Genomic DNA, 11789 nt, shown 5'->3' with positions numbered 1-11789 from the left:
TTGATCGCCAAAAAGTGTGCAGACTTCGTCAGTCTGTCCACGATCACCCATATAGCATCATACCCGTTTGTCGTCTTGGGTAGACCTGAAATGAAATCCATGGAGATTTCTTCCCATTTCCATTCTGGAATTTGGACAGGTTGTAATAATCCGCCGGGTCTCTGGTGTTCAGCTTTTACCCTTTGGCACGTCAGACAAGTACTGACGTACTGAGCCACTTCTCTTTTCATACCAGACCACCAAAATTTATTTTTCAGGTCCTGGTACATCATAGTGGAACCCGGGTGCATTGCATAAGGCGTTGTATGGGCTTCTTCCAGTATCTTCTTTCGCAACTCTGGATCCTCTGGAATACATAATCGATCCCTGAGGTATAATATTCCATCGTCTGCGATACGGAACCCGTCATTCTTTCCTTCTGCGGTCTCTTGTTTAATTCTTTGAAGGCTCGGGTCTCTGGTTTGCTTCTCTAACATGTTCTCGAATAACGTTGGTGTTATGGTGAGGGTAGAGAGTTGTCCGGACATGGTTTCAACTAATGGATACGAAACATGTTTCAGTTTCTCGATGGATTCCCTTATTAGTTCACTTTCAGCATTGAATAAAATTCTAGCATACTGACTGAAATTAGATATCTGACCTGTGACGATAGTAGAGGCGTTCGCCACGTCATCCTGAGCGAGAGAGTAGACTCTGGCATTGGTCATAGTGGGAGGGGCTTCTAATCTTCCTTGGCTGATTGAAGTCCCTTCTATGGCAGCTTGCATCTGGTGAAGCTGTGCGGGGGCACTCCTGTTCTGGAAATTCTGCGAAGGTAGTGCCTGAGACTGAGTAGGGCAATTTCTCGCCAAATGACCTTCCCCTCCGCAGTTGTAGCACCTTTTGGTGCTCAGAAGACATACTCCAGAATGCATCTTCCCACATGTGGCACACTGAGGGTACTTAGTCTGCTTATTGGCCGGACCACCTTTTGTTTTATTCCACTGTTTCCCCTTTCCACTTGAGTTTCCTTTCCAGTCAGTTCTGGTATTGTGCGATTTTTGTCCTCCGGTCAGTGCTTGGTTCTTGCCCTTATTTATTGCTTCCTGATAGTGCTCGGTAATCAGGGCGCTGCTGACTAGCTCCTCTGCAGTCTGCGGTCTCGGGTCGGAGCATCTTTAACATTAACCGGACCCTTTCTTTTTCGGTTCGGACCAGTTCTAGGCACAGTCGGGCTAGGCGGTTGAACCTCTTAACGGCTTCGTTAACTGACAGATCACCTTGCCGGAACTCAGTGACCTCGTTAAAGTGCTTGTTGGTCACTCACATATGGAAGAATTCCTCTAAGAACTCTGTCTCAAAATCTGTCCACTGCATTTGGTTTATTTGTCTTTTCGCCTTTACTCTGTCCCACCACATCCGGGCATCTCCGGTAAGACAGAACGACGCGCATTTGACCTTCTCGTGTTCAGGCCAATCCAATAATTCCATTATGTTCTCCACGGTTTTGAGCCAGGCTTGCGCATCCCATGGTTCACAGTTTCCCGAGAATGCTTCCGGCTTAAGCCTTTGCCACTGAATCAGATAGGCCTCTTGTCGGACCATCGGAGTAGGGGCTGCCGGGGGCACTGGTGCTGCTGTAGGTACAACTGGTGGAGTGACTGGGTTGCCTTGCTGACCCATCAAGGTAGTGATCAGCTGCTGTTGCTCTGCGATCTGATGCTGGAGGTCTGCGACTACCTGTGTCAGATCTGGTGGAGTCACTGTTCCTCCGGTTCGGGCATTGCGTGTCCTAACCATGTTTATCTAAATAAGGACAAACAGACTAGTGTAAGTGGTTATCGTTTTTAGCCAATCTAACCTATTGTTTTGTTTCTATCTATTTGTTCTGGTATTATTCCTAACCTACCAATATGTAATCCTAATCTAAATTATAACTAAAAGCATAGAATAAAGCATCAAACATAAGCAAGTAAAACATTAAATTAAAGCATAAACAACATAAGGAAAAATAAGGAATATAATGACAAACAATGTAACATAAAGAAATAAAGCATAAGCAATGTAGTAAAGAAATAAAGCATAGGCAATATAACAAGAAATAAAATAAAGCATAAGCATATGACAAGAAAATCAAACATAAGAATATAACAAGAAAATTAAACATAAGCATATAACAAGTAAATTTAGCATAAACATTCTTACTTGGAGCGGCAGGTAGGAGCTTGATGTGTGTGTAACGCCCGCCCTCCCTGCTACCCTAAGGGACAGGGCTACGATACTCTACGTATAAATTTTTCTTTTTAAAACAGCGGAAGACTTAAAATAATTTTCATAGTTTTAATAAAACTTTTCTTTTAAATTTCTTTTGAACTATACTATCACATGGCATCAAAAATCATAACATCAAATCCAGTGGAACCATAATGTCAAGCCACACATGTTTAGGTATCACAAGTCATAAAATACCAATGCATAGTTCTTTAAAGAAACTTTAAGCAGGTTCTTATTTATTTGGTTGCCTAGCCACTGCCACACACATCTTCGTTGCCCCTCCTGCTGCTCCTCTAACTCATCCAGCTTTTTCCTTTATCTGTGGTACAAGGAAAGTAAGCTATGAGCACTCATGGCTCAGTAAGTTCCTTTCCTACTCACTAAAATCAACAATCAGCACATAATCAAGAATGCATCAACAAGTCATAATCTCAACTAATCATGGCATAACATATCATTCTATTCAAACATATCATGCATCATAATATAATCACAACTAGTCATAGCTTATCAAGCATCACCATGGCCGAAACATATACATAGTGCATTGCATAAAACATAGCTAGACATGGCATAACAAACAAGTATCATGGTATATCAAAGCATGGCCGAAACATGTATATCAAAGCATCATACTATGGCCGAAACATGTACATCAAGGCATCATCATATCCATGGCCGAAATTTATATATCAAGCATCAACAAATCCATGGCCGAAACATGTCTATAAGGTATAGCATGAACATAACATAATCATACCTTATCATGGCATATCAAAATCAAGAGCATAACATGAAACATAGCATAATCATAAAGTGTATGCAATATGATTTTGGAAAACATGTATCCGAAAAACATGTGTATGTCTCATGATCTTTAAAACCATTTTCTTTTACATATATACTTGAAAATAATCTCAACATAAGGGGGATCCCGTCTATGTACCACTTACATATTGCGTGCAACCTTGTAGGTCCAAGGTAGCAAGTCTTGAACCCTACGAGGCAAACATACTAGGCCCTTAGTCCTAGGGGCACTTAGGAGCCCATCCCTAACGAGGTCCTTAGTCCCCGGGGCGCTTATGGAGCCCACCCTTGGTACAAGCCACTCACATATAAAGTAAAGTACATGTCATACATATCATGTATCATAAAAGCATGCATCATTTAGCCACACATCATATCATAAAAGTATGCATCACTTAGGCATACATCATGTCATAAAGGTATGCATCACTTAGGCATACATCATATCATAAAGGTATGCATCACTTAGGCATACATCATGTCATAAAGGTATGTATCACTTAGGCATACATCATATCATAAAGGTATGCATCACTTAGGCATACATCATGTCATAACAATATGCATCACTTAGGCATAGATCATAAAAACATGCATATTTTAAGCATAAAGCATATCATCAAGCATGCATGATTTAACCACATAGCATATCATGAAAGCATGCATATTTTAAGCACTAAACATAGCATCAAAGCATGCATAATTTAACCTCATATTATAACATAAGCATGCATATTTTAAGCACAAAGCATATCATATCATAAAAGCATGCATATCATATCCTAAGTCATAAATCACAAGCATACATATTAAGCATAAGGGTGTATCTTGTGATTATCCTATCATAGGAAACATGGTATCATATTTATCTTGGTTTTAAGCTTCCTAAACCCTTGTGGCCGAAACCCTTTAGAGCTCAATTTAGGTTAAACACAACATCCAAGCATGTGGCACCTAAATTATCATCATAACATTTTCATAGGAAGCATTATAAACATGATTAACTTAGTTTCTAAGTTCCTCAAGTCCCTAATTTCACATGGCCGAAACCTTAAGGTGTGAAACAAGGTTCCATATGACATAAAAGCATGGACAACTTTAGATCATATTTATAACATTTTTACCAAGGAACAAGGTAAACACATTTGACACATTTGAATTAGTTCCTAAGTTCTTTAAACCCTTAACATATGTCATGGCCGAAATTTAACAAGTTCTCATTAGGGCTACAAACAAGCATACAAGCATGTGAACTTGGTCTAACATTTTGTATAAATTCATACAAGGCATCGTCCAATAGTTGTGTCCGAAACATACCCTAGCATCATTTTAGGTCATAAAGCAACATATAGCAATTGAACCTTGGCTTTCTACTTATCATATTTAATGTAGAGTGACATGAGCATATTTAATTTAAGTCCTAGGATTTCTAGGGCATCTATTCCTTCATGACCGAAACATTCAAGGATTCATTTAGGTCATGGAAAAATCATACAAGCATGTGAAACAATCAACACATTATCCTATTTTCATAAGAAGTACTTTTAACACATTTGGTTTCATTTCTAAGGCCTCTAGGTCTTTTAAACCCTACTTGGCCGAAACTCACAGAATATAAACTTGCTTCAAATAGCCTAAAAGCATGAGAATTTATACAAGTTTCATAGCATGTATAAAGACAAGCATAAAGAGTATACATATGAATTGTGTCTTAGGCTTTTTAGGTTTCTTTTTCTCTTTTTCTTTTATTTTTTTCTCATGGCCAAAACCTACCATTCTTTAGCTAGGTTTTTAAGTGGCCTAAAGCATGAAAAACCTATGTAAGTTTCATGGCAAAAGTTACTAAGAAACATATATACAAATTGGTTCATGAATAAGCTAGGACCCCTTGTGATCATACATGTTATATGTCATGCCACTAATTTTTCTACACCCTAATTAAGCATGAGGGCATTGAACAACTTTCATATCTCAACAGCACAGAGGTCTTGAGCATATTAAAATTTTTTTTAAGCTTTTCTAAGCTATCCATCTCATCATGGCCGAAAACCCTAAGAAGGAGTTCATGAAATTCTAGCAATATTCAAGCATACAAATCCTTTAAGATCTTTGTATTCTATCACATGAGCATGGTTATTTAAATTTAAAGGTCTTTCTAACCCTAAACCCTTTCTTGGACGAAACATATGAGTGGGTTTTCTTTTAGTTTCAAATATCTTCTAAGGAAGAAAAACCAATACATAATCCTTAATATTTCATAGGAAGAACCTTGTACTAGTTGGGTAAAACAATATATTTCCCTAGCCTCTTAAGAATATTTTTGGCCGAAATTCTAGGGTTCAGTACTCCTCTGATCAAGCATCATATAGGTATAGAAGCATGAAGAAGAACCCCTTTACATAGCATAGAAAAATCTATCATGTAGTGAAGACTAGTTTAAACACCATTAGATTTTGAAAGCTCTTCTTGGCCGAATTTTCTCAAACTTGTTTCTAGGTTTTAAAATCCTCATAAAATCCGAAAAGTACATAAAAGACTTGTACCACAGGTGAGGGGAAGCTTACATCCTTTTTCGCTTGTGGATCTAAGGTATGAAGAAGAAGAAGTAGCCTCTTCTTCTAGTTCCTTTCCCTTGATTCCTTTGCTAAGTCCTCCTTGTATCTTAGGTTTTCTTAAGAGAAAACCTTGGCTTGGGGCCGAAAATGGAGGAGAGGGGAACTGAGGTTTCGGTGAGGGAGAGGAGAGAATGAGAAAAATGAGAGAAAATAGAATTTTCCCTTTACATATTCTCTTTTATGTTAAGGGGGAAGAGGTAGCAAACTTAGTTTTTGCTTTCCTTCTCCCTTAGCCCTTTTTTTTCTATTTTATTTTTATTTTTATTTGTTTATTTATCCTCATCATTCATGGTGAAATAAGGGGGAAATAAATCCCCTTAACTCCTCTTTAAAATTTCGGCAAGATCAAAGAGGAAGAGGGAGAGAAAGGGAGGAAGGTAAGTTGCCTTTCTCTTGCTCTTTACTTGTTTCCTTTTGGCTAGCTTTTACTCTTACCTTTATCATGAGTTTCCCTCCTTTGCTATCAACATATTATTCCAATCCCAACTGGTTATTACCCATTAATTCTATGAAATAAAATATAAGAGGTTCAAGGTTCAATCCTTGACCTCTCCCTATTTTTATTTCTTTTTATTTCCTTTTTGGTTCAACTCACTTCCTATTATTTTTCTAAGGCAAAATCCCACATTCATATATTTATCTTACAAGCTTAGTGGGTATTACAAAACCCACGAGTCAAGCCTTAAGCAAAACGCGGTTGACCGAGTGTCCCAGCGAAGGATGCTGATTAAAAAGGGTAATGAAATTTATTTAAGTAAAAGTTAATAGGAAACAGAAAATAAATGGGAATAAAAGGGGCGGCTGAGGAATCGAACCCGCAACCTCTGATTTAGCAAAAGCACGGCTGACTAAGTGTTCCAACGAGCAATACTAAATAAAAGAAGGAACAAATTTATTTAAGCAGTAGTTAATAAATAGGAAATAAATAGGAGAAAAAGGGTTCGACTGAGGAATCGAACCCGCAACCTCTGATTTAGCAAAAGCACAGCTGACCAAGTGTTCCAACGAGTGATACTGATTAAAAAAAGGAACAAAATTTATTTAAGAAGTAATTAATAAATAGGAAATAAATAGGAGAAAAAGGGTTCGGCTGAGGAATCGAACCCGTGACCTCTGACCCGGTCAAAGATTTGGCTAACCAAGAATCCAAGCAGTGATTCTGTTTAGAAAAAAAATAAAAATTTATTTAAGGAGTTAACAGAAATATTAGGTTATAAAAGGGATAAGTTAGGAGAGGGTTTTATTCCCGTGACCTAAACCATTCTCTCCTATTCTACGTGCGACGGCGGAGCTCGGGCAGAAAATAAAAGGGAGTTAGGAAATCGTCTCCGACGGCCGGCCAAGGTCCTAGAAGCCCTTCTTGTTCGGTTGTGAGTCCAAGAAGCAAGGTAAGTGCTTCTCACCTGCAGTAGGAGTAGTTTCAGACCTTTGTTCTTCTTGAATTCGAAGCACGAGAAGCGCTTATAGTGCAGATTTTTAATTAAGTCTATAGTGCAGATTTTAATTAAGCTTATAGTACATATTTTTATGTAGGCTTATAGTGCAGATTTTAATTAAGCTTGTAGTGCAGATTTTTTATTAAGCTTATAGTGCAGATTTTTATGTAGGTTTATAGTGCAGATTTTAATTAAGCTTATAATGCAGATTTTTATGTAAGCTTATAGTACAGATTTTAATTAAGCTTATAGTGCAGATTTTAATTAATCTTATAGTGCAAATTTTAATTAAGCCTATAATGCAGATTTTTATTAAGCTTATAGTGCAGATTTTTAATTAAGCTTATAGTGCAAATTTTTATTTAAGCTTATAGTGCAGATTTTAATTAAGCATATAGTGCAGATTTTAATTAAGCATACAGTGCAGATTTTTATGTAAGCTTATAGTACAGATTTTAATTAAGCTTGTAGTGCAGATTTCTTAGAGCTTAAAATGCAGATTTCTTTAGAGCAGATTTCTTTAGAGCTTGTAGTGCAGATTTTTGGTGGAATTTATAGTGCAAATTTTTTGTGGAACTTGTAGTGCAGATTTTTGGTGGAACTTATAGTGCAGTTTTTAAAGAAAAAGATTATAGTGCAGTTTGGTTAAGTATTATAGTGCAGAATTTATGTTTGCATAGTATGCAGAAATACTGTAGCATAGAATGCAGAATCTTGATTAATATAGTATGTAGAATTTTGATTAGCATAATATGTAGATTTTTGTTTATGCATTTCAAAGTTAGAATTTGTTTAAACATTTCAGTTTTTAAAGAAGCATTCTTTTATTAGAGGTATTAACAAGTATAAAAAAGATAAAGAAAAGAAAGAAAAAGGCCAAGGTCTTAAGTAGATCCCAAAGTCAAGACTTTAGGGATTTTGGCACACAAGGTGCTCGTTAAAATGTCAAGGCATTTAAAGAAGAAGTAATTAAGATAAATCAGCTTATAAATAAGTATTTTACTTTTATCATTGGCACTGTGCTGGACTCCCATAGTCGTCCCTAGGTTTAGATAACCTAGTATGTTGGACTCTCAGTTGTCCTTGGGTTGGGCTCCCATAGTCGTCCTTAGGTTTAGATAACCTAGTAAACCCTACTAGATTCAGGAATAGCTACCTCGGGTCTAGTTAGGGATGCGCGCATAGCAGGTACAGTTGCCGGGCCCATCAGCAGCATGATTATTATTTTATCTATTATGAAAATAGTTTTCAAAACTTCACAAATCAGTTACGTGAATATAGTTCATATTCAGCATTAGCCTAGTATCAATTTAGCTCAGTTTATGTATCAGTTCAGTTAAACTTATTATTTTGAAGAACAAAAGGATAAGTTTTGAACAAGTGAAATAAGCTTTACATGTTTAGCATTTTAGCATGTCTTGTTCGTTTGCTATTAGATGAGCATGTGTAGTATTTCCTTTAAAGCATTTAGTTTTAGATTTATTTTATTCACATGCATATTCGAGTTTTGGGAGTTAGATAGTGCTTACTAAGCAATTTTGCTTATAGTTGTATTTCCTCTTACTGCAGATAAAGGAAAGGAAAAGTTATAGCAAAGGAATGCGACAAGAAGGTGCGGATGGATGTGTGATGCCTGGACTATAGAAGCCTTGGGATTTAGCATAAGAATTTATTAACAAAGAGTTGAGTAGAATGTATTAGATGAGTCATTTAGTCTTCCGCTACTAGTTAATTGTATGTTTTGAGTTCTCTGAGAGTTTTAGGAATCACTATCAACATGTGAACAAGGATAGTTAAGTAAAATTAGTAGTCCAGTAGCGCCCCGCCCTCACAGACCAGTAGTGAGGAGGGTGGGGTGTTACACTTATTGATCAACTCATCCACAAGTCCCCCATTAAACACTAAACATCGTTGGAATAAATTCAACAAATGGAATTAGTTACCCAATTTAAACAACTGACCTTCTTGCTCTTTGGTGGAAGCTCACTGTAGTCGACAGTGCATAATCGAAGAAAATGACCGGAGTAGGGAATGCTGGCAGACAGTGGTGGTCGGAGCTATAATGGCCATCTTAGCAACTACAAACACCTCAAACCATCACAAACCTCAATCTACATCAATTATAATAAAAAAACAACCTAAATTCCAAATTCCTCCACCCCTTAACTTACTTGTTTTTGTCAGAGCTCACTGCTTCTTCGTCATCTCCACCAGAGGAGAAACCAATTGCTCACCAGAAGGTGAGGTAGCAATAGTAGCCATGTTATGGAGAAGAGGCAGTGTAAGTGGTTCACAGAGATGACTACATTTGGTCGGTCGGAAGGTCAGTGACGCTGATCAAAGCTAGGGCACGGCTCAAAGATAGTTGGAGAAGAAGAATGGTCGATCGATAGGAACAATCACCCCCTTACTACCGCTACAGTTGGTAGTGCTGGACTGCCCCAACAAAAGGGCGCTGCATTTCAGACGGCTATCGAGTGACGCCGACTCTATCGGATGGCAACATCGAGCAAAGATCCGATGAGATTAGACAGTGATAAGATGTCGACAGTAGATCTGCAACATCATCGAGTGGTCTTCGTACGGGGGAGACGGTGGAGTTGCTCTGAGATACAGTGCTTGGGTGGCACTCGGAGGGCTCTTTGGCATCGGCATCAAGGCAGTGACGATCGGGCATCGGGCCATGGTGGTTGGCAGCAACACGAAGAGGTGAAGGGAGGATCGGGTGAATCGGAGCTAGGGCAGAGGGAAGGTCGCATTCTATGAGAGAGAGAGAAGGAAAAGGGCAGTGACCTCACTAGTGGTAGCTTTGGCCCCCTTTGAGCCAGCTCCTTCCCCTCCAGCAATAATGTTGCCGAGCAGTGGTGGTCGCAATCGAGGCGACGAAATGAGAGGATCAGGAGAGAAGGGAGATCGGCGAAGATGAGGAGAAAATAAAGGTAACGAACTTAGTTTTCTATTTATATATCTTATGTTTAATTAATCTAATCAACTCCCAACTTAATTCGGATATCGAAACAGGTTTTCTCCAAGCCCAATAGATTCATCCTCTTAAGCCATGTTATTCAGCATCCGTTTATATCCAAAAAAAATTCTAAAAATTCTTGAAAAATCTAATAATATTATTTCTCAAATAACATGTATTATTAAATTGTCATATCTTACATTTGTACTACTTTAAAAAAGGAAGTATAGGTTGTTACACCATCTCTATCTTTCTGTATTTGATTACCTCTTGCGAGAGTTCTGGAAGAGGTATTTAGTGGATTATCCATTGATAGGTCTGCAAACCTGGGTCTTGGAGTAGGAGTCGCCGAAGGCTCCGAACCAAGTAAAATCGACCGCGTCTTTTTTTGTTCTTTTCAGTTTTTCTTTCCACTATGATTTTATTTCAGGTTTTTAAAAATTACTCTAGTTTAAAATAACTCGTGATTCCCCCCCCCCCCCCCCCCCCTCTCATGATCCAACAAGTGATATCAGAGCCAAGTTGGCTCTAAATTGGTGCAACCACCAATCAGAAAGGGGTGATTTTCGAATGTTCTTTTAATCTTTCTTTTCAGTTTTGAGTTTTTTTTTATATAATCCAAATTGGTGCAATTATCTCTTTGGATAAGTCTTCTCATCTTTTATTTTTACAATATTTTGAATTGGTGCAACACCAATAAATTTTCTTTCCCCTTCCACACTACTTACCCTAAGACCAAGTCTTGGAAATATTTCCAAGTTTCTCTTTCAAGAATTAATGACCGAAAATGAAGGATATAGCATCGTTCGTCCACTGCTAACCAACGGGGATGCCTTCCCATATTGGAAGAAGCGGATGAAAGTATACATGAAGGACGACTTCGACCAGTGGTTTAGTGTCACCAAAGGATACAAGGCACCAGTCCATTACAACACCGAAATTTTATTGGACCAAGAAAATTGGAATCTAGAGCTAAAGAAGAAATCCCAAATCAATTTCAAGGCCCTCAACACAATCTAGTGTGGACTAACAAAGGAGGAATTGAACCACGTCGGCACACACAAAAATGCAAAGGAGCTATTGGACAAGCTTATAGAACTACACGAGGTAACCAACAACGTAAAGGTAACAAAAAGGGACTTATTCTTAAATAGATTATTTAACATAAAAATGTAGGAAGGAGAGACTGCAAGTCAGTTACACGCGAGGATCAAGGACATCCTCAATGGGCTCCACACGATCAGCCACTAGATAGAGAGTATGCTTTGAATGCATTTCCTTGAAATACACTATGGGCATCTATCGTGGATGCCTACAAAATTTCAAAAAAAAATTATCTAAATTAAAACTAGAAGATGTCACGCCCCAGGTAGTCCATGTCAGAAGAAATTTCGACAGCATCTCCCCTGTACAGGTGACAATATGAATCCAGAATACATATATCTATACCTCGGCCACACACGGCCAGAACAATACAATACAAATAAGAAATAAACCACGCAGTTTATATCAACATTTCACACAATTCAACATATAATCAATCCACACAGTTTAATACGGAAGGACGATATAGAATCCTCGAAGATATATGTAAACATCCTACTCCACTACAATGAAAAAAACAACTCCACGAAGAAATGAGAAAATCTGCAGCGGAAAACAAAAGTAGCAAACCCGAATGTTCAATGTCCACAATACAAACCCACAATACAA

The 11789-nt window shown here is 38.0% G+C and overlaps 1 long non-coding RNA gene across 1 annotated transcript; it reads right to left on the bottom strand.

The window, feature by feature from the left end:
- Positions 1-2514: 2514 nt before the first annotated feature.
- On the bottom strand, positions 2515-9921 carry LOC122021093. Its single transcript, XR_006122449.1, has 3 exons — positions 9283-9921; positions 9073-9189; positions 2515-2572 (listed from the first exon to the last, which is right to left on the bottom strand). It is a non-coding gene; the product is annotated as an uncharacterized LOC122021093 (long non-coding RNA).
- Positions 9922-11789: the final 1868 nt, after the last annotated feature.

The sequence above is a fragment of the Zingiber officinale genome, chromosome 9A, assembly GCF_018446385.1.
Source record: "Zingiber officinale cultivar Zhangliang chromosome 9A, Zo_v1.1, whole genome shotgun sequence".
Classification (NCBI taxonomy): Eukaryota; Viridiplantae; Streptophyta; class Magnoliopsida; order Zingiberales; family Zingiberaceae; genus Zingiber; species Zingiber officinale.
The sequence above is the reverse complement of the archived record's forward strand: the minus strand, read 5'-3'. Positions and strand labels throughout refer to the sequence as shown.